A 23250-nucleotide genomic window follows, 5' to 3' on the forward strand; every position below is an offset into this window, starting at 1 on the left:
GCCTGTAAAATAAACCCCAAAATCCAATCAATACCACATTTTTTAGCAGGAGTCCCAAATTTTTTCCTGCCAGTGTGCAATTCTTTGCTTCTTTACCAGGGTCAGTTCTCAATGCCCTTTTAGTCAGGAATTTCTAGACATTGGCAAGATCAATGATGTGAGTGTTTTTTCTTCTGTTCCACCACCATCGTGGTTCAAGTTCTACGGGGGAAATTATCAGGACACCATCCTATACATTCAGGCAAAGCAAAAATTATCTCCATCAATTAAATCAATCAGGGAGGATCAAACAAACGGGATCCTGGCACAGCTAACAAGCAGTTGTTCTCCAGGGGCTCAGGGTGTGTACATCTTGTTGCTTTCTCAGTCATTCCATCCACCATTGCAGCAGTCATCTCTAATACTGACACTGTTGCAGTTTCTTCAGTCCTACTGTTTGCAGCCTCAAATCCTGAATGAGCAGTGGTAATATCTTGGACTAGTTCAGGAAATAGTTTTCCAGGCACTGCTTCTAAAGGCTTTAAAGTTTCAGCTGAGGTTTCCATAGATGTTACAGTTTCTGCAATGATTTGTTCTTCAATTGCTGCAGCTGTAACAGGCACAAATGTTTTTTGAGCCCCAGAGCTTTCAATACTAAAAATGGGTGAGCCAGTATCTGCCAGCTGCACAGCTAAATTCTCTTGCTCCTCTTCGTCTCCCTTTCCACACACAGGCAGTTCTTGAGGACACATGTCGCTCTGTAGAGGGGCCCCATTTACAACTGCCCCTGGGCATTCTGATACTAGGTTAGATGGCGCATCTCCTACATCATTCTGCATGGGGGCCTCAGCTGCAACCGCTCCAGTGGGCGCTGATTCCAAGGTAAACACAGTATCTTCTACCTCTGACGTCCCAGGTGCCTCAGTTACCCCACTCTGCATTGCATCCCCCATAAAAGCTCCCTGAGTGATCTGCCGCCCATCGGATCCCTGAAGCCGAGCAGTTCGGGTGGGCTTGCGCAAAGTGATGTCCATAGCAAAGGCAGTGTGGGGAGGGCCAGTGGATCCAAACCCTCGAGACCCGCGGTCGATCGGGGCACACATCCCTTGAAAGGTATTAACTGAGCAAGACGTGTACCAGCAGTTATAGTCACAGGGGACAAAGGCGCGTACCATTATCCCAATATTCCCCGTATAATCGGCATCAATAAGGCCAGGCAAAACAAAAATACCTTGTTTCGATGTTGACGAACGGCCAATCAAAAGGGCACTCAGTCCAAATCCTAATGGACCATCGATGTTGGAAGGAAGAACTTGAACCTCGTCAGTCTCTAAAACTACATCTGTCGCTGTGGCCAAGTCCACTCCGGCGCTGCCACGGGTTGCTCCGGTGAGGTGTTCCAGGCAGCCGGGTTGCTGGTTGGAGGCACTTGTGTCGTCGCGCTCCTCCGAGGGGCGCTCTGAAATCCGTTTCCCGGCAGCGGTGTTCCATCCTTCTTGTAACGCGCCCAACAGTCGGCGGCGCGATGTCCAAACTTATCACATCGTGTGCAAGCGCCAGTTGCAGCTTCAGGTAACACATCAGAGGCCCGCTGCCCATTTTGCATAGGGCAGTCCGCCGGAAATGCCCGGGTTTTCCGCAACCAAAACAGGGGCCGGCTGGCCGGGTCGGTTTTCTAGCCCCCCGCTGTCGCCCGAGCAGGGGTTGTAACGCCACGGCCAGTGCAGAGGCCTGTGCCTTAGCATGAATTGCTGCCTTATCCATCTCCTCAAGCATAGCGGCCCTACCACATGCCTCAATCATTTCCATCAGGGTCGCAGTCTTGGGCAAGGTGGCTAATATACGGCGGCAAGTGGGATTTGCATTCTGGGTTGCAAGATCAAGTCCAACTGCAGTTCTGGCCTCTGGCGTCAGATTAGGAGATCTATCAATAGCCTCTCGAAGGCGATCCAAAAAGGTGGAATAAGGTTCCGATGGGCCTTGCATAATTTTAGCGTAGGGAGGGCTCGGCTTTCCCATCTGGGGCACCGCTTTAAAGGCAGCCAAAGCCAGTTCCTGCGACTGCTGCAGGATCCGGGGATCGAGGCGGGCTTGCAAATGCGGGTCAACAAAGCGGCCGGTCCCCAAAAGCATGTCAACAGTGGCCACACGCCGAACATCATCGTCCGGTAAATCCAAATTGCGGACAAGGGCCAAATCAATTCTTTTAGCCCAATCATCTTTCCACAAAAGTCTCTGGGTAGGTGTAAGAAGCATATCAGCTAGCTTGATCGCATCATAGGGACACATTGCCTGTCCAGTAAACACCTGTTCAAGTATAGACTGTACATACGGATTATCTAGTCCATAAGCCATGATCGATTTCTGTGCCTCACGGATCAACTTCCAGTCCAAAGGGGCCCACCGTCTATGATTAGGGTGTTGAGGGTCTGGCGTAATCACCGGAAAGGCCTCAGGGGTTAGACCTTCAAGGATGGCTTCTCTTAAAACTCCATGCCAGCGCTGTACCGGATCCGGAGGGTCCCCAGTTGGAGGGTCCCCGGGGCCAGGCGGGGCGGAAGGGCAAGTCGGATGAAAGCGCTCGTGAAGATGCGGCCGCGATGATCCAGGTGGAGAACCGTGCAACTGGTCCAACTTGTCACACATATGCTGCAGCTGTCGACCCTGGCGCTCCATCTCCTTATAGAAGGCATCAGACTGAGTAAACTGAGTAAACGTAGTCAAATCGGGATATGGCTTTGATGGCACATGTTCCACCCGAGCCCCCTTCGTTCCCCCGCAATCGTGGCACCCCCAGGTCCCGTGGACACGGCATGGCTTTGGAGGGGGCGCATACGGCAAGGCTGTCTCCATAGGCTCGGGCGTATCGGGGGGTAACGGGACCGTAGCAGGATCAATCATGTCGGGGCCAATAGCCACATTGGAGGGTAGTGGAGCCGTAGCAGGGCAACATCATCCATAGGGTAGGGGTTGGAAGCCAAAGGTATCACCGTGTCCTCACCACCGAAAAACTCTCTGGCTCCAACCGGCAACACAGAAGGCATTCCGGGCGTTGGGCGGCAAAGCTCAGAAAGGGCCGCCTGCACTCCTGCCTCGGCCGTGAGAGTTTCTACTATCTCCTTCGCCTTATTCCATACTGGACTCAGGGAGAAGGCCTCCTTATCGCCCTGAGCCACCGACTTCCAAAGCTCGGAGCCTAGCCGCTCCCAAACAGTTTTATCAAAAATTGTACTTGGTTGAACAGAAAGTCCCCTTCTCCGTCCCCACCGCAGCAGACGGGATAACGTATCAGAGGGGAGCTTCTCTCCCTGCCGCTCCGCGATGCGCATCAGATATTCATGCACCGTCCTTTCTTCCGCTGATGCAGCGGTTCCCATGTTAGCTGCTCACCTCTGGGCTGGGGTGTGCCTCCCTTTTCAGACGCCCTGCGGCTTGCCACTCGACACTGAGCTCAGGTGCGCCCCTCTTTTCGGACGCCCTACGGCTCCTAGCCGCTCAACACTGAACTCAGGTGCGCCCTTCTTTTCGGACGCCCTGCGGCCGCCGCTCAACACTGAGCTCAGGTGCGCCCCTCTTTTCGGACGCCCTGCGGCTCCTAGCCGCTCGACACTGAGACTCAGGTGCGCCTCCTTTTCTTCTTTTCAGTTCAGGCCACCAACACTGTCCTCATTCAATCACGTCGGGGTCACCATTTGTTGCATCGCAGGCGTATATGAACAAAGCTTTTCAGTCAGTTTGATTAGCAGCAAAAGTCATTTATTTCTCTCCAGCATACATCTTTATACTCTTGCAGCAGGCAAGCAAGCAGTTGCTAATTGGTTAACAAGGTACACACACCCGCAGCTGTGACTTCATAAACTAGCCAAGGCCAACTTCTCAAAACAAAGCTCAAAGCCTAATTAACCCATCTTAAAAACCTAAACATTCTAGCTTCCCACAATACCAGCTGCCAGCTAGCAAAATATTTCCCAACACTCATCCAGGCCAGCCGGGCCAGTGGGATTTTGTCACAGTATAGATGCCCTCTCAGGGTATGTCTACACTGCAATGTAAGCCCAGGGTTAGCAGAAGTCATGTCAGCAGCCCCAACACATAAATGTAAACCACGAGGGAAAGACTCACCCCCCAGATAAGCTGGGCAGTGTCCTTCTCCCTACGATTCGTAAGTCCAGCAACCAAACGTCCTTTAACATGAGCCATCCCATCTCTGCACCCCACTCACAGCTGTTGTCCTTAGTCAGTGCAAGCCCAGAGGTGCCGCTGTACAGTTCACCCCCCATCCTGGGTGGAAAAGGGGGGAAATAAGAAGGCTCCATACTCACTATGTTGTCTAGGGACTCACTCATCCCTCCCCAGCCACCCTGTCCTAACGTTGGTCTGACACCTCAATTTTAGTATTGAGACCCAGAGCTTGGCCCACTTGGCTTTGGAACCCCTGTCCCCTGCCTAGCAAGTGCTATTGAATTGAGGGTGAGTCCCTCAATCGGGGTCTGCCAAGCACAGTTGTGCTGCCCTCGATTCACACAACAAGGATAAAAACCCTTTATTTCTCCTGCCCCTGTAACATGGAGACTGGGAATCCAACACCAGCCACAAGTGATCATTTCGGCAAGCAACCCAACAGATTTCCAACATATTGTAAAATCCACATGCAGACTCCTACACGAAACCTTGCAAGAAAATCTTCCTGAGGGGGTCTGAAGCACCTGCTGCTGGAGGGAAGGAGGGAACCGTGGGTTGGGATTGAGGAGCAGCATGAGGAGGAGGGGGCCTGTGGATGGGGATTGAGGGGCACTGGGAATAGGAGGGGGCTGTGGGTTGGGACAGAGGAGAAGGGTGAAGAGGAGCAGGCTCCGGTTGGGAGTGAGGAGCAGTGAGCATAGGAGGGACTGAGGGCTGGGATTGAGGGGCACTGGGAAAAGAGGGGACATGGGTTTAAGCTGAAGAGCATCCTTGTTTGGGGATCCAACAGGAAAGGGGAAGGCAGCAGGTGATTCTAATTCCTTAGGGATTTTCAGGTGTGTGTGTGTGTGTGTGTGTGTGTGTGTGTGTGTGTGTGTGCGCGCACGCGTGCAGGGGAGGAACATGCTCTATGCCTAGAGACCTTTATTCCTCCAGGCTGCAAGGACAGAGGGGCTGTCAGGAAGTTGCCCCCTCAAACCCACACACAAAAAGGCCCTTCTGAGGAAAGGGAAAATCCTGAAGAGAAAAAGTAACAAAGAGGACATGAGAAAGACAGTTTAAGATCTTGGGCAGTAGTTTATCACCTGACCAGAGACTTGAACTCTGGACCCTCAGATTAAAAGTTTGATGCGCTACCAACTGAGCTAGCCAGGCTGAGAAAGAAACCAAACAAGTTGGTGTAGAGGAGAAACTAATCAAGAAAACAAGAGCGGGAAACAATAGGGGAAACCTGCTGCTCTCTCTGGCCCGGTCAATACTACGATTTTATATCAAATTTAGCAGCGTTAAATCGCATTAACCCTGCACCCGTCCACACAGTGAAGCCCTTTAGATCGATCTAAAGGGCTCTTAATACCGGTATCTGTACTCCTCCCCGACGAGGGGAGTAGCGCTGAAATCGGTATTGCTATTTCGGATTAGGGTTAGTGTGGCCGCAATTCAATGGTATTGGCCTCCGGGGGCTATCCCACAGTGCACCATTGTGACCGCTCTGGACAGCAATCTGAACTCGGATGCACTGGCCAGGTTGACAGGAAAAGCCTCGTGAACTTTTGAATTTCATTTCCTGTTTGCCCAGCATGGAGCACTGATCAGCACAGGTGACCATGCAGTCCCAGAATCCAAAAAGAGCTCCAGCATGGACCGTACAGGAGATACTGAAGCTGATCTCTGTATGGGGAGATGAATCTGTTCTATCAGAACTCCGTTCCAAAAGACAAAATGCCAAAGCATTTGAAAAAATCTCCAAGGCCATGATAGACAGAGGCCACAACAGGGACTCGACACAGTGCTGAAACTTAAGAGCTGAGAGCTGAGACAAGCGTACCAGAAAGCCAAAGAATGAAATGGACGCTCATGGAGGGAGGGGCAACTGACGTCTGTAGCTATCCCACAGTTCCTGCACTCTCCGAAAACCATTTGAATTATTGGCTGAGTTCCCAAAGCCTAAAGGGTCAAAAATATTGTTGCAGGTGGTTCAGGGTATATGTTGTCCCCCTCCCTCCCCATGAAAGCAAAGGGAAAAAAATCATTTCTTGCCTTTTTTTCCAATGTCGCTGTATGTCTACTGGATGGTGCTGGCAGATGTGGTGCTGCAGCGCTACACAGCAGTGTCCTCTTCCCTTCTCTAGATGGTATGGTAGGACTGATATCCCTCATCGTTGTCCCATGAGTGCTCCTGGCAGGTCTTGGTGAGGTCAGTTGGGGGTGCCTGGGCAAAAATGGGAATGATTCTCAGGTAATTCTCTTCTTTAAGCTTTGTCTAATGGAGATTCAGTCCTGCCTGGAATATCATAGCAGCTGGAGGCTTCTCTCCTCCCCACTTTGAACTCTACTTGCAGAGGCAATAAAGTCAGTGTTGTTTCAAATTCCTGCATTCTTTATTACTTCATCACACAAATGGGGGGATAACTGCCACGGTAGCCCAGGAGGGGTGGGGGAGGAGGGAAGCAATGGATGGGGTTGTTGCAGGGGCACCCCCTAGAATGGCATGCAGCCCATCATTTCTGCAGGATGTCTGGGGCTCTGAGCTGGAACGACCGTTTGTCTCTCTGGTTCTTTAGGAGGCTTGCCTGATAGTCTAGGCAGGACTGACTCTCCCTTCAGACAAAACTTAAAGAAGAGAATGACCTGAGGAGTCATTCCCATTTTTGTCCATATACCCCTGGCCAACCTCACCTAGGCCGGCCAGGAGCATCCAGGACAGCAGCAGACAGTACAGTATAACTGGTAACTATCATTGTAAACTTGCAAAGCAGCAGATGGTACAGTATGGCTGGTAACCATCTTTGTTAACTTGCAAAAAGCAAGGGAATGCTGCTGTGTAGTGTTACAGTACCGCGTCTGTCAGCACCATCCAGTAGACATAAAGTGACGGTGACAAAAGGCTGAACGGGTTCCATGATTGCCGTGCTATGGTGTCTGCTCAGGCAATCCAGGGAAAAGGGCGCAAAATGATTGTCTGCCATTGATTTCACAGAGGGAGGATTGACTGATGACATTTACTCAGAATCACCCGCGATGCTGTTTTTGCCCCATCATGCACTGGTATCTCAACCCAGAATTGCAATGGGTGGGGGAGACTGTGGGAACTATGGGATAGCTACCCACAGTGCAATGCTCCAGAAATCGATGCTAACCTCGGTACATGGACCCACACCACCGAATTAATGTGCTTAGTGTGGCCGCGTGCACTTGACTTTATATAATATGTTTCCAAAAACCGGTTTCTGTAAAATCAGAATAATCCCATAGTGTAGACATACCCTGAGACAGCTTTAGAACCCTCTACCCACTATACGGCCAAGGGACAGCTACTCTCAGATCCTGTGTGGATTGTCTGATGTGCTTGGGGCCAAGAGCAAACTGCGTACCCCCTGCCAGAGCAGGAGAAGTAAAAATAGGGGCTTCCCAAAAAATGGGAAGGGAAGAAGAGAGAAGTGGAGAGGCAAATGGAAAAGGAAAAGAACATGCAGACACAGAACCCTACCTAAATACTGAAATAGATTACAAGAAAAAAAAGAGAGAGCAGCATAAAGAAATCTTTAAACTCTTTCAGTAAGTACTGAACTAGAAATTTCTAAAACACCATTTTCACACTACCTTTACTTTTTTTAAAGAGAACTGAAGAAAAGCTTTAAACAAGTTCAGATAATACAAAAAAAAAGCCAAAACATTTATTTTTAAACTTGTTTTATAAGGACTAACCACTCAGTCTGTGCTCTTTTCCTCTCAGCTTCCCAAAAGGAAAACAAGAACACTCATCAATAGCAGACAGCAGATACATTAAAGCAATACTATCCACTCACTTCATGCTCAGAAGAGAACACTTTAACTCATCCTCGTGGTTAGCGAGATCATACACTTTCAACCACACTTCTCTAGTTACAAACTATAGAAATGATCCCTCAAAATACAGTCTTAACAAAACTGTCCTCGGCTACACATCCAGGCTAATATGCACAAGCTTTATTCCCACGGTGAATGTTTTCATACAATGGGTTTTACCCCCAGCGAATTAAAGAACAAAAATCTAAAACCAGGTTCCCATTTCATTAAAGCACAATCGAGGCAGCTTTAGCACACTGGCCATTAGAAGATGTTTATGTCGCTATTTACAGAAACACACCTCCTGATTAGCATGTGGAGCTCCTAGCAACTAATCAAACCCTCTTGCTTTGGGATACCTCTCACAGGCTCCTCTGTACCACATGACCGCCTGTCAGGCACAGACAATGCGGACAGGTCAGCCCTTTCTAGCATGCTCCGCAGCTGTTTCTCTCCGGCTTGCTCTCAAGTTCATCTGCACTAGAAGTTTTTGCAGGGTTCTATGTTACCGGTGGTACCTGCACTAAATCAGTGGCTCTCAACCTTTAGAGACACCTGTACCCCTTTCAGGAGTCTGATTTCTCTTGCATACCCCCATTTTTTACCTCACTTAAAAACTACTTGCTTACAAAATCAGATGCAATATTTATAAAAATAAATCCCTTGAATATAAGTATTGTACTTACATTTCAGTGTATATAGAGAACAGTATAAACAGATCAACATATGAATTTTAATTTGTTACAAATTTGCTAGTGCTTTCTATGTAGTCTGTTGTAAAACAAGGCAAATATCTAGATGAGTTGCTGTACCCCCTGGAAGACCATTGGATACCCCTGTTTGAGAACCACAGCACTAAATCACCCTTGCTTTTAGAACCGGTGCCACTTGACCCAAGGCATTGTGAACCATTTCAGGGCTAGCAGACAGTGGCAACACAGCTGCACTAGGTCTGTTGTTCCTCCCTGCACAATTCCCACTTGGAAAGAAGAGAACTTCTGGTCTGACTTTATTTACTATTGTGAGCTGCATAGGCAACTTTCTCTGTGTTATGTGAGCACCATTCACACAATATATATACTACCTCTGCAGCCATGGGTGGCGGGGGAGCCCCCACAGCCCCACACCACTGTATATGGACCCTGCAGCTCCCAGCTCCTACAAGTAGACCCCAGAGCTCCCAGCCGCTGTGAGCGGACCCAGGATTTCCCAGCAGGCATTGATGGCATGAGGACCCTGCAGCCCCACGTCATTGCTAATAGACCCTGGAGCACCGAAGACCTTGGAGCTCCCAGCTGACACAGGCAAGTGAGGAAGCCCCCAGCTCTCAGACACTGCAGGCAGAGCCTGGAGTGCGCAGTCACCATGGGGGGTGAGGAGAAGCCTCAGCCAAATGCCATTGCAGATGGCCCCATAGCTCCCAGCCACTGCAGGTGGATGCCAGAGCCCCCAGCTGCCATCGGGACCCCACGGACCATGGCCACCATGGGCAGCGAGGGGACCCCATGGCCCCCAGCCACCACGGGAAGCGAGGGGACCCCATGGACCCCGGGCGCCATAGGCAGCGAGGGGACCCCATGGCCCCCAGCCGCCACGGGAAGCGAGGGGACCCCATGGACCCCGGGCGCCATAGGCAGTGAGGGGACCCCACAGCCCCCGGCCGCCACAGGCAGCGAGGGGACCCCATGGACCCTGGGCACCACAGGCAGCGAGGGGACCCCACAGCTCCCAGCCGCCATGGGCGGCGAGGAGACCCCATGGCCCCCGGCCGCCACGGGCAGCGAGGGGACCCCATGGACCCTGGCTGCCATGGGCAGTGAGGGGACCCCATGGCCCCCGGCCGCCACGGGCAGCGAGGGGACCCCCCAGCTCCTGGCCACCACGGGCAGCGTGGGGACCCCATGGACCACGGGTGCCATGGGCAGCAAGGGGACCCCATGGACCATGGGTGCCACGGGCAGCGAGGGGACCCCCAAGCTCCCGGCCACCATGGGCAGCGAGGGGACCCCATGGACCCTGGGTGCCATGGGCAGCGAGGGGACCCCCCCGGCTCCCGGCCGCCACAGGCAGCGAGGGGACCCCACAGCCCCCAGCTGCCACAGGCAGGAACTGTCACCCAGCGACCAGCAGAAAACAGCAGCGGGCGAAGGCATCAAGCAAACTCTCAGCTTCTGCTGCTGCCACTCCTTCAACTGGCTCTCGGTTTGCCCTGTTCACTCTGCGTCGCTGCCGCTCCACGGCATTGTCCTTCACCCTGCTGCTGAGAGCTCCTGTGTCGCCACTTCCCCTGCAGTCACCTGCCTGTCTCCTGCAGCCACCTAGTGGGGGAACCTCGCTACAAGTGCAGCCTGGGCAGCCTCTTTCATTGCAACACCATGGGCAGGGCGTGAACCGCCAGCTGGGGGAGACTAACGCCCTGCCCCGCCCCTTCCACCTGAGGCCCCGCCCCTTCTGCAAACACCCCTGTGCCCAGCATACACCAGCCCTTAGATCCCTCTTGGTATTTCAATGCAGGCACTGACCTGTGAGAGGAAAACATCAGCTCCAAACACAGGGACTGAATTCCCCACATTTAATCTCCCTGCACTTTCCAGAAAGTCACAACATTCATTTAATTCTTGTTAGGACAGAGAAAAAATAAGTGACACTAAGTTTTTGGCTCAGTTAAATAAAAGTATGTGTTTAATTAACATAGTAAAAATATGTCCTGATTCCGCTAAATAACACCGCAACCGGAAATAAGAAGAGACAAATCTTGTCAGTGACGACTAATTTTGCAAATGATCTTCCCATTATTAATTTCCACACCACCCCCGTTGGAGGTCTGGGCACCTCCAGTGTCACTACTCTGCATTCACCTTCCCCTTAGAATTGTTCTCGGACATTCCCAAATTTGGAAAATTGTGCAGTTCAGAATGTGAATAGTGACCCTGGCTCCTTCCTGCACCTGCTCTACATTGCTCCACAGCAGCTTCTCCCCCTGCAGAGTCACCCCAGCACTGCAGTGCAGCCGCCCAGGGTTTTGCAAAAATTAATAATACAGAGTTTGGAGGAAAGGAAACATTTGTGAGTTGTGGAAATAGGAAAAGGCAACAGTTGTGGTGTTACAAGAAGGGCAGTTTTTGGTTTAATAATAAAACCCAGTTATATAAAGGTAACTGTATGTGCAGCTCTGTGCACTCACGTTGGATGGAAGCTTAGTAATTAAATTATACAAGAGGGTCAGGTAAAGTGGCTGCTACCACCACTGTGTTTTGTCCCGAGAAGCCTTTACAGCCATTCTGAGGGGAAATGGGCCCTTTGCCCACAGAAATGGTCTATAGGGGACGGCTGCAGGCAGCAGGCGGGGAGATAATCTCATCAAAATGATTTGACTCCTGGGTAATGTAAGCAAAATCACTAAAGGAATGTCAGGGGTTTCTATTGGCACTTAACTTGCCTGCCCCTGGCTGGCTCTGGTTGTACAAGATGGACGTGTAATCGGGGTACAATTGTGTAAAAAAAATTATTGCAGTGCAAGGGCTGTTAGACAAAACAAAATGTTTTGTGTAATTGTGTAAGGTTTTAAAACCTAAACTGAGACTTATGGTTTGTAATATAATGTCATGAAGGTTAAACTATGGAAGGAATGTGCTTTTTCCCAGGACGTGTGCAGTGTATATTGGAGAAAGGGTAAAAGAAATGCAAACAAAACATGGTACTTAGCTCAAACCCTATTAGGGCTCCAAAGGGAGCCACAATAGGTTGTGGTTTCTTTTTCAGATCTGTGTGTTTTGAAGCAGAAGATGAAAGTGGAAAGTAATCAGAACTCAGGTGGAAGTTGATTGTGTCCCTTTTAAGACAGTCTCTGAGCTGCTGATGGCTTTGGATCCAAAAGCCAAGCCCGAAAGCCGGTGTGAATGCAAATGACCTAGCTGATGGGGGAAGGAGAGAACTGCCCATCAGTGGCAGCACAAAGGAGCTGCAAATAATAAATACATCTGGTCAGCAAACAAGCTACTAGAAGACTCAGACTGTGGCCCTCCAGGAAAGGGAGGTGAAAAAACAAGTCAAGTCTGAAAATAAGGGGGACAGTTAACCCTAAGGAGTGTGTGTGTGTATGTACAGGCTAAAGCTAAATCTAAAGCTGTCTCTCAGCTGTTACCTGAGGATAAACTTAATGCTTGGTACAGCAGAGAAACTATTGCAAACTTGGTCTGTTGTACAAGAGGGGAAACTGAGGCACACCACTTCATGAATTTCATAAATGACCAGTGAGGGGAGTAATTCACTATCTGACTATAGAACAAAATAAGGACAGCCTGGAGGGAATTCTTCTGTTTTTCCTGCAATTAGCAAGGAAATTTGTAAAAGGAAGTGGTATTATTATTATTAAGCACTAATCTGTCCCCACGGGGGGGGGGGTGTGTGTGGAAATTGTTTCTTTTGTTTTTCAGACACTCTACGAGCAAGCTGGTGCCAGCAAAAGACTAAACCATAATACCATGAATCTATGTTTTGTATTGTTTGTCTGTGGTGTTTGTCTTGTTGTTAGCATTGTTGTGTTTCAATGAACAGAAAACCTCATGACATGAGTGGGGATGGCTTCAAAAGGCTGACCTGGGGGAAGATGTGTGTGGACATTCAAAATGCTCGACAAGGAGGCCAGCACCTGTGTAATAGCTACCGTGGTATCTGGAAGTGAATCGGCAGCTGAGGTGGGCCCCACAAGCCCTATGGGAATAATGAGAAGGGGATTTGCTCGCTGGGAATCAATGGAGGGGTGTGTAAAATGGTGTAAATCCAGAGAAGATGTTTGAATGTGCCCCTCCCTGATGGCCGTGGAGGAGCACACCCAATGGCCCGTGGCAAGGGGTGGACAATCGGGTGTACTGTGTATGAGGTGTTTTGCTGGAAATGTACATATTACTGGGGGCACAATTACCCCAGCCCCTAACCAAATTCCACACTACACACTGCTCTCTGGGCTTGGCGCACAGATAGACCTGTGAATCTTCCTGCTGTGAATAATCGAACCAGCACATACAGCCTGATTCCACAGCACGTGGTTAAGTTGGTTTGGACAATAACCCATTTCTCTGTGGACATTCAATGGACTTATGCTATGGACAAAAGCACGAAAACCTGCAGCGGCAGCGTATTGCAGCTGGACATGTTAAGGGCTTGACCCCGTCGAAGGAGGAGAGGAGGTGTTTCAGTGGTGGCCGGGATGCTGGACCATGCGGCAGTGCTCAGGTCTCTCGGTGTTGCTGTGGATTATTACAGCGGCTGGTGTATTGCTAAGTATACTTGTGTTACGTTGCCTCTCGAAATAACCGAGAAGTAATGGAGTAAGACCCTCCCCTCTGCACTAGACAACCTGGACCCAACCTTCTTGGACCCACTATAGTGGGAAGTCTGGAACACTAATTGGAACAGGTGTGGCAGGCCCGTATGAGAGAAGGTGCAGGGCACAGCACTACGCAAGGGGCAGTGGGACAAATGGAATATCAACACCTTCCACCTTGATGCCTGGCCCTATCAGGAAATGTGTCACCATATGTCCTATGTCTTGCTAAGGGGGTGAATGGGAACAGGGACACAGGCAAGGCTCTGTGGCGTCAGAGCTGGGATGGGGACACCGAGGAAGGAAACTGGAATCATTGCTTGCTGGAAGTTCAACCCAATAAACATCTAATTGTTTGCACCTTGGGACTTTGCGTATTGCTGCTCTGTGTGTACGCAAGAAGGACCCGCTAATGGGAGGGTGAAGGGATAAACCCTCTAACACTAACTAACATGTAACACACATTTCAACCTCTTCTTTTCACACTGTTGCTCATTCTCAGGGGCTGCTTTGTCTCCAGACAGATCCATTCTCTTTCAGGACGGCCTTGCTCTTTCCGTCTGTTTCACTCACTGAGGTGTGGGAGTAAACACTCCTCTTCCCTCTAGTCTCAGACAAACACTAGCATTAATTGTTTGCTACTGCGGGGTTTAGAAAGCATTTGTCAAGATGCCATTTCTGGGGCATTTTTCCCAAGATCCAATATTTTGCGTTCAAACATCTCCCAGCTTTCTTGGTGAAAATAAGGCTAAGGTTTCCTTGCAATATAGAGGCAGTTTTTCACCCCAGATGGGACTTGAACCCACAATCTCTGACTTAGAAAGTCATTGCCTTGTCCATTAGGCCACTGGGACCCTGTAGAAAAATGGAAATTCAATCTCCTAAATGCATATTTCTCATATTAACTTGGAAGCCAAATAACCTCTTTCTGCACCTTACAGAAATGTCTGCGTCCCCTGGCAGCGAGGCTACTGGGGAGGTCGCTTACAGAGCTGAGCACCACCTTTCTGCCAGCCATCTTTAGAGAAGAAGGGTCTTTCCCCTGACAGCCACACAGCGCTGCCTAGCATCCCGAGAGCCTCCCTCGTGTTCTCCCGCAGCAGCCGCCTGCCAGTGTGGGTGGGAAAAGGGGACCAGGAAGCACTGCGGCCTCATTACGGGACAAGAGGCCCTCACCATGCCCAGGCCTGCCTCTTGCCTTCAGCCCAGGCAGCCAGAGGTGCCGGGGAGCTCCCTGGCAGGCCGCCGCCTCAGCCAGGAAATAAGGAAAAGGCGATGAATGAAGAAGTCAGGAAATAACAAGGAAATGAAGAGGTTTGTCGAATGGGTTTCTGCCCGATTTACCATCTTCTCAGCTACCGCTCAAAGTTAAAGACCTAAAGTCGACCTATCGGCATAAGTACAGATGGTTGGATGGGAATTAAAAGGAGCTGCTGTCACAAGTGTTAGGTGCCTGCAAGCAGCATGTAGACTGTTTAAAAACACTGCAATTAGAGGCTCAGATGAAACGTTTGCCCTAAATCAGAAACGACAATAGGAGGACCAGCAGAAAGCCACTCTAGGTAAACGGCCGAGTACTGGAGGCTGTTAGAGGCAAAAAGTCATTCCTCAAAATTTGGAAATCAGATCCTAGTGAGGATAATAGGAAGGTGCACAAACTCTGGCCTGTTAAGTGTCAAAGTGTAACAAATCAGGCCAAGAAAGAATCTGAGAAGCAACGTGCTAAAGATACAAAAGCTGAGCATAAATCCGGTCAATGCGAGTCCTGGTCTGTCCCCGCAGAAAGGTGAACCCCCTCTGTGGCTGGAGTGAGCTCCTCTAAGCCGACCTGCGCCAGGTAGTGCTCATTGTGAAAATGTTTCCTCTGACGGTTGGGAAAACAGGACCAGCGGTGCTCAGGCCGGCTGACACAATTAACCCCCCCCCAACAACAACAACGAACATCATGCAGTCCAGAGGAAGGGAGCCTTTGATCTTCCCTCTCATGCCTTAACTGGGGACCATACACACTAATATAGCAGTAACCAGTGCCACAGAGCACAAAGCCACCAGTAATGCCCTCCCTGGTTGGAGCTCCACCACCTTCTGTACTAGCACCGCGAATGTGAAAAACAAGACTCCAGCCCCATCGTTCTTCCCTGGCCAGGAGGCCCTTCCTCCAATCACCCTCTGCCTATTGAGCTACCCTAGAGTTGTTAATGGACATTTCCTGAACACCCACCATGGCTGAGTCCAGCTGCTCCAAGGCACTGAACATCAAGCACCTCCTCCTGGGCCCCCAAATCCCTTCCACCTTCCACACGGCCACTTTTACAGATGCCCCTTCCCTGGTACTGCCCTTGCTCAGGTGCATAGAGGAGTTTTCATCCCCTATTCCTGCCTGTCACTGCCCAGCAGCCCTCTGGCACCATTCCTGAGGGTCACCCTGTCTTGCTCTCTTCCTGCCATGTTGGGAAAGACAGCTCTCATCCTTAAAGGTCAGGTGGGCCAACTAGGGGCAGAAGCCCATTCTATGTTTTCCTACAGCAGAGCCCAAGATCAGAGACTCACCTTCAGGGCCACCCAGAGGGGAGGCAAGTGGGGCAATTTGCCTCAGGCCCTGCAGGGGCCCCGTGAGAATACAGTATTGCCACTTTTTTTTTAATGGAAGGGGCCCCCAAAATTGCTTTACCCCAGGGAAACCCTGCTCATCTTGGGTGCAGGCACCACTGAGCTTCTAGAAAACAAGCTGCCCCTGCACAAAGAGGATGAAAGCACCTGCCAAAGCCTGGGATTGAACCAGGGACCTTTAGATCTTCAGTCTAACACTCTCCCCACTGAGCTACTTTGGCAGCTGTATACCAGTGTTTTGGCCTGTTGCTTCTCTGCCCGGGAGGTTTTTGCAGCAGTTGCACACAAAAAGGACGTCATTGTGAGCGGCCCATGAAGACAAGACTCGCTTTTGCCTGCCTTGCTCAGCTTGACTTGCTGCCTCACCCCGTTCCTGCCCTAGTGCCCGGGTTGACCTGGTGGTGGAAGGGGACTGGGGGCCAGTGGCGCGGGGAGGAAGTTGAGCTGGACCCTGAGCTAGACTAGACCCTGGCAGTGAGAGTCCCCCTGTTGTCCTGGCTTCCCCCACTGGGCGTCATTTCGGGAGGGAAGTGGGGCTTCTGCCTCCCCTCCCCGATTTTCACACCGCAGAGGAGTGTGAACAGGAAAACGAACGGCTGCTCCACACCCCCACCGGAGGCACCCGACTCCCTTAGCTGCTCCCCCTGCTCCCCCCGAGCTGTGCTACTGAGTGGAAGCGTCCTGTGCCCATAACACAGAGGTCGATCAATCAAAACCCTCTTCTGCCAGCACCAGGCCTCCTGCTTCTTACACTGGGCCTGCAAGCGAGGGGGCGGCTGGCACAGCGCCAAGAGTCTAACCTGTGAGGCAGGAGGCGGCTGACGCCCGCAGCCTGCTGGGGAGCTCCCAGAAGTTATTAAGGGACAGAGACTCCTCAATGCCCTTAGTAACAAGGGTTTGGGGGTCACCGAGGCCAGTAAGGGGGTCACTATGTCAGCCCTGTAACCCTGGGTGTCAGGTCCCTGTGCAGCTTTGATCTAGAGCTCGGATCCCAACAACCGACCAGCAGCCCACAGCCTCCCCCTGGGTCTGCCCCACCTGGTTCCTCCTTACAGGCCGACCTTACCCCCCTTCCAGCCCCGGATTCACCCCCTAATCATCCTACTGCCACTCAGAGCCACAGCCATGGAGGTGCTGAAGGAGGGAGGGGTGACTCCAGGGTGGGGTTCTTCTCTAAAGATGGCTGGCAGAAAGGTGGTGCTCAGCTCTGTCAGCCACCTGCCCAGCTGCCTCACTGCCAGGGGGTGCAGACGTTTCTGTAAGGCCATTAAATGGGTATTTGGCTTCTGAGTGAATGTGAGGAATGTGCAATCCTGAGAGGGAATTTCCATCCCACCTTCCAGTACTTTTCAGGGCCCCAGTGGCCTAATGGATAAGGCATTGGCTTCCTAAGCCAGAGATTGTGGGTTCAAGTCCCATCTGGGGTAAAAAACTCCTTTCTTCTTGTAGATTGCAAAGAAGCCTTGGTGTTATTTTCACCAAGGAAGCTGGGAGACGTTTGAAGCCAAAGTACTGGATCTTGGGAGCAATCCCCCAGAAATGGCATCTTCCACTTAACAAATCCTTTCTAGACCCATCAGTAGCAAACAGTTAATACTAGTGTTTGTCTGAGAATAGAGGGAAGGGGAGTGTTTACTCCAAAACATCCATGAGCGAAAGAGACAGAAAGAGCAAGGCAGTTCTGAAAGAGACTGGATCTGTCTGGAGATAAAGCAGAACCTGAGAATGAGCAACAGTGTGAAAAGAAGAACTTCAAATGTGTGTTAGGTGTTAGTTAGGTTGGTCTGACAAATTTCAAGAAAATACCAATGCTCGTAGACTGATGCAGACACTGGCTGCTTCTGATCTTTTACTGAGAGTTCATTGAGAAATATTTTCCTTAACTATGTTATGGAATATTGGGTGTGCTCTGAAGGCACCATTCTTCCTGCTTTCGCCCTTCAAGACAACACGGCTACATGGCATGCGGCCAGTGCTCACCTTCCAGTCAACTGCTAGAGAAGACAACACAGACAGGGATGGCAGCAGGGCAGCCTGGAGCTCCACGGAGATGGTGGGACCAGGTCTCATCAATGGGGAGGTGGCCACCCCAGCATGCACAAGGCTGAGCCAGTAAGTGTGGCGTGTGCTCCACGGTGCCCCTCCTTACTGCACATGGTGGTGGAGGGCAGTTACTGAGTTTGGTTGGTCTGGCAAATTTAGGGCTTGGCTACACTTGCAGATGTAGAGCACTGGGAGTGAAACCACAGCAGGGAAACCGCTGCCGTGTGTTCACACTGACAGCTGCAAGCACACTGGAGTGGCCACATTAGCAGCTCTGGCAATGCCACAGAGAGCAGTGCACTGGGGTAACTATCCCAGTGTGCAAGTGGCTGCAACGTGCTTTTCAAATGGGGGACGGGGGTGGAGTGTGACAGGAAGTGTGTTGTGCGTACGTGGGGGGAGCGACGGTGTGTTTGGGGGGCTGACAGTGTGTCAGCATGCTGTCTTGTGTGTTCGGACAGCAGCAGACCCCCCCCCACACACACACACATTCACAACAGCAGCATTCCACACTAATGGTTGCTTTGTCCCGGAGCAGATAAGCAGCCGGCTGTCAGAAACGGAGCTTTGAAAGGGGATATCCGCATGCCTGCAACCGATTTCAAAACAATGACCAGAGTGGGCACTTGACTTCAGGGGATTATGGGACATTTCCTGATGCCAAACATAGTGCAGTGATGCAACACGTCGTCCACACTGATGCCCGGGCGTTTCAGCAGGGCTCAGCGAGCTTTATACTTCTCATGGAGGTGGATTACCCAGAGCGCTCCAGCTGCAGAGCCCAGGTGCTCCATGTGCCTTGCCAGTGTGGACACCTCAGGAGTTAGGACCCCTGGGGCTGCTTTAATGGGCTCTAACTTGCAAGTGTAGCCAAGCCCCTAGACTATGTCACTTGTGTGACTTACTTGTGCTATTGTAATAAATATAATAGACGTGCAATGGTCAGAAATTGCACCAGCAGAAAAGTATATTGCAGGGAAACCATAAGGAAATTAAGAGTTTAAATTATCCTCCACATGTCCCGTGTCCCACTAAAATGAATCCAACCCACAGGGCACATGGGCAGAAGTATCGGTGTCAGGATGCTACATTGTTAGCACAGTAAATGAAGCTGCAAAATAAATGATGTTTAAATGACCTCACTCTATTTTTTACAATACGGTATTAAGAGGTAATAGATACAGATGGACACCAGGCAGGGTCGTTTGGAGGATGAAGCCTTTATGCTTCCATCCCCCACCACTGTCAAGTTTTAACCAATTAGGACAAGTCAGCAAATAAGAACCACCTCAGGTATCAGTAACTGCTACAGGTAGCAAAGTCCTCCAGGGAGCAGTTTCTGGCACTACACCTGTGCAGCTCTGCTCCCCGGCTCTTCTCGGGCTCCTGCTCTCTCCTTAGCTCCGCCCCACTCTGGCTCAGGCAGTTCCAGCTCCCAGGGAAGATGGGACCCCCTGGCCTGGTGACTCCCTCATTACACTGCCTGGCCTGTCAGTACAGCTAACTTGAAGCTTTGGCCTCTCCCCATTGCCCCTGGGGACTGTCAGTCTCAGGGTCCTGATTTCCCATTGGCCCTTCCCCCTTCTATTGGTGCTGGGAACTAGCCAACCAAAAACCCCACTAAGTTTTAGTAAGGGGCCAACATTCCCTTACTTGAGCCGGCCCCGTGAGGGTCACTGATGCACAGACACAGCAGTACGAGTTGGTCCCATGGTGTAACGGGCAGCACTCAGGACTCTGAATCCTGCAATCTGAGTTCAAATTTCAGTGGGACCTTGTGTTGGTGGTTTGTGCTAAAGCCCTGGAGCTCACAGGGTTCAACTTCCCTGTCTCCAGCTGTGCAAGAGCAAATCTTTCCCCTCCTGCTGGGTGACTCGCCCACGAGGGCCAGGTTGTGATGGCCACAATGGGTTGAGGCTCTAAAACTTGTTACCCTGGTTGCTGATGCCTGCAGTCCTGTGGTTTGACCAGATGCTTGGGATTCTCACAGCTTCACCTGATGCCCACAAGTTTGGCCATTTTGCTTGCAGCCACATTACCTCTTGTCCACATCGCACTTGAAGGAAGGAGTGCCAGCAGGGGCGGCTTTAACAATCCTGCTGCCCCAAGCAGGACGTGCCTGCGGAGGTTCTGCTGGTTCCGCGGCTCCGGTGGAGCATCCGCAGTCATGCCTGCGGCAGGTCCACCTGTCCTGCGGCTCCGGTGGACCTCCCGCAGGCATGACTGCAGAAGGTCCGCCGGAGCCGCCTGCCGGCACAAGGCCGCCCCAAGTGCGCGTTTGGTGCACTGGGGTCTGGAGCCGGCCCTGAGTGCCAGGGCCACTCTTGATAGTCAGGGCTAGGCAGGATGGAGGAAGAGTCACAGGCTGGAGCCCAACACACCTTTCCTGCTCAGCGCACCTAGAGCAGAGGCGGCTGGTGCTGACAGCTGCAAGGGAAGGCTTAAAAGCTACAGAGCAACTGAGGGCAGGGCAAGAGGAGGAGAGGACCATGGCCAGCAGACGGCCACAAAGACACCCGGCCAGCCTGCTCCCTGCCCAGGGGCGGCAAAGGGATAGACAGGTGGGGTGCATGGATAGAAGAGGCAGCGAGCCTAAAATCTAAAAGGGGAGTGTGGGGTCTAGTGGTCAGAGCAGAGGAGGGGGGTTGGTGGTCAGAATTCCTGGGTTCTATCTCCAGCCCTGGGAGGGGAGTGGGGGCCAGTGGTTAGAGTGTGTGTCGGGGGGAGAGCAAATATTGGGACAGTCCCAATAAAATCAAGACGTCTGGTCACCCTACGTCAGGCTTCAAGTTGAGAATCATTTCCCCTTCCCGCTCTGTGGGACGGGAGACTGTTAAACGCGCTCTCTGTGCGACTGCACATGGCTAAGCAAAGAGAACAAACCCCCAATCCCCCCTGTGCTTTGGGAGCCAGGTTTGCGGTGGGAATTCTGTAGTTCAGATGACTTCACGCCTGGGCATTGGGATTCTTTACCAGTTTCTCTGGCATTGGGGCAGTTTTAGGCTCAGAGCTCTGATGGCCGAGTGGTTAAGGCGTTGGAGTTGAAATCCAATAGGGTTCCCCTGCGCAGGTTCAAATCCTGCTCGCAGCGAGGCCTGTGTTTTAGCCAGTCCCTCACCCGGGCAATACCTCTGTACAACCCCCTGAGACACTCTCAATTCTCTCCCCACCCCAAGGAAATCCTGTTCTGCTCCTTTCATAGAGATCCCTGGGACACCACCTCACACTGTGTCCCTGAGGGGTCAGGCAAACTCTCAGCGCCTGAAGCCTCTGCCACTCACCTGGTGCCCCATAGATCAGCCATAGCCCTGGTTCTGCTCCTCTCTCTAGCATGTGAAAGGAGCCAAGTCAGCGACTCCATGGGAGCTACGGGGCTGCAGAACCAACAGAGCAAAAATAGGTGCTCAGCGCCCACTGGCAGCCAGCTCCCCCCCCCCCACTACAGGCCTTGCTGACAAGCTCCTCCTCTTCCCCTTCAGCCCCTCCCACCTGCCAGTGATCAGCTGTTCAGTGGGGTGCAGGAGGCGCTGGGCGGGGAGGGGGAGGAGCAGGGACGGGAAGAGGTGGGGGAGGGAGAGGAATGGGGCAGGAAGGTGCAGGATGGGAATAGAGGGGACAGGGGTGGGAGCTTGGGGGAAGGGGTGGAGTGGGGACAGGGCAGAAAAGGGGGGATTTGTCCTGGGCCCTACACCCCTCTAGGGCCGGCCCTGAAGGGAAGCACTGACTATCACAGTGACAATTCAACTGACCAGCATTGCGGGGGAGGCTGAGGGAGATCCGCACTCAAGTGATGCCAGGGCGTTTCAGCAGGGCTCAGTGAGCTTTATACTTCTCATGGAGGTGGATTACCAGGAGCGCTCCAGCTGCAGAGCCCAGGTGCTCCATGTGCCTTGCCAGTGTGGACACCTCAGGAGTTAGGACCCCTGGGGCTGCTTTAATGCGCTCTAACTTGCAAGTGTAGCCAAGCCCCTAGACTATGTCACTTGTGTGACTTACTTGTGCTATTGTAATAAATATAATAGACGTGCAATGGTCAGAAATCGCACCAGCAGAGAAGTATATTGCAGGGAAACCATAAGGAAATTAAGAGTTTAAATTATCCTGCACATGTCCCGCGTCCCACTAAAATGAATCCAATCCACAGGGCACATGGACAGAAGTATCAGTGTCAGGATGCTACATTGTTAGCACAGTAAATGAAGCTGCAAAATAAATGATGTTTAAATGACCTCACTCTATTTTTTACAATCCGGTGTTAAGAGGTAATAGATACAGATGGGCACCAGGCAGGGTCGTTTGGAGGACGAAGCCTTTATGCTTCCATCTCCCACCACTGTCAAGTTTTAGCCAATTAGGACAAGTCAGCAAATAAGAACAACCTCAGGTCTCAGTAACTGCTGCAGGTAGCAAAGTCCTACAGGGAGCAGTTTCTGGCACTACACCTGCACAGCTCTGCTCCCCGGCTCTTCTCGGGCTCCTGCTCTCTCCTTAGCTCCGCCCCACTCTGGCCCAGGCAGGTCCAGCTCCCATGGAGGATGGGACCCCCTGGCCTGGTGACTCCCTCATTACACTGCCTGGCCTGTCAGTGCGGCTAACTTGGAGCTTTGGCCTCTCCCCATTGCCCAGGGGACTGTCAGTCTCAGGGTCCTGATTTCCCATTGGCCCTTCCCCCTTCTACTGGGACAGGGAACTAGCCAACCAAAATCCCCACTAAGCTTTAATAAGGGGCCAACAGTCCCTTACTTGAGCAGGCCCCATAAGGGTCACTGATGGCCAGAGAAGGCAGAATGAGCTGGTCCCATGGTGTAATGGGCAGCACTCAGGACTCTGAGTCCTGCAATCTGAGTTCAAATCTCAGTGGGACCTTGTGGTAAAGCCCTGGAGCTCACACTGCTCCACTTCCCTGTCTCCAGCTGTACAAGCACCATTTTTTCCCCTCCTGCTGGATGGGTCAGGGCTCTAGAACTGACACCTGAGGGTTGGGATTCTCATGGCTTCACCTGGTGCCCACAAGTCTGGCACTTGCCACTGTGCTTGAAGGAAGCAGGGCTGGGCAGGTGGGAGCCCAGCACCTCTCCTCCTCTGGGCACCTAGAGCAGAGGCGGCTGGTGCTGACAGCTCCAAGGGAAGGCTTAAAAGCAGCGGAGGTCAGGGCAAGAGGAGGGGAGGACCATGCCTATGTGTGGCCAGCAGACAGCCACAGGGCCAGCCTGCTCCCTGCTGTGCTGAACCCCACTGAAGGCCACCCACAGACCGGCATGCAGGGTGGCTGCTGATGCTCT

At 51.8% G+C, this 23250-nt stretch overlaps 4 non-coding genes across 4 annotated transcripts; 2 read left to right on the forward strand and 2 right to left on the reverse strand.

The window, feature by feature from the left end:
* Positions 1–7867: 7867 nt before the first annotated feature.
* On the reverse strand, positions 7868–8084 carry LOC120385249. Its single transcript, XR_005589373.1, has one exon. It is a non-coding gene; the product is annotated as a small nucleolar RNA U3 (small nucleolar RNA).
* A 7989-nt stretch (positions 8085–16073) lies between these two features.
* TRNAF-GAA lies at positions 16074–16146 on the reverse strand. Its single transcript has one exon. It is a non-coding gene; the product is annotated as a tRNA-Phe (tRNA).
* Positions 16147–17279: 1133 nt separating this feature from the next.
* On the forward strand, positions 17280–17352 carry TRNAR-CCU. Its single transcript has one exon. It is a non-coding gene; the product is annotated as a tRNA-Arg (tRNA).
* A 3625-nt stretch (positions 17353–20977) lies between these two features.
* Positions 20978–21059, forward strand: TRNAS-UGA. The gene has a single exon. It is a non-coding gene; the product is annotated as a tRNA-Ser (tRNA).
* The last annotated feature ends 2191 nt before the right edge of the window (positions 21060–23250 follow it).

The sequence above is a fragment of the Mauremys reevesii genome, linkage group 17 (assembly GCF_016161935.1).
Source record: "Mauremys reevesii isolate NIE-2019 linkage group 17, ASM1616193v1, whole genome shotgun sequence".
Classification (NCBI taxonomy): domain Eukaryota; kingdom Metazoa; phylum Chordata; order Testudines; family Geoemydidae; genus Mauremys; species Mauremys reevesii.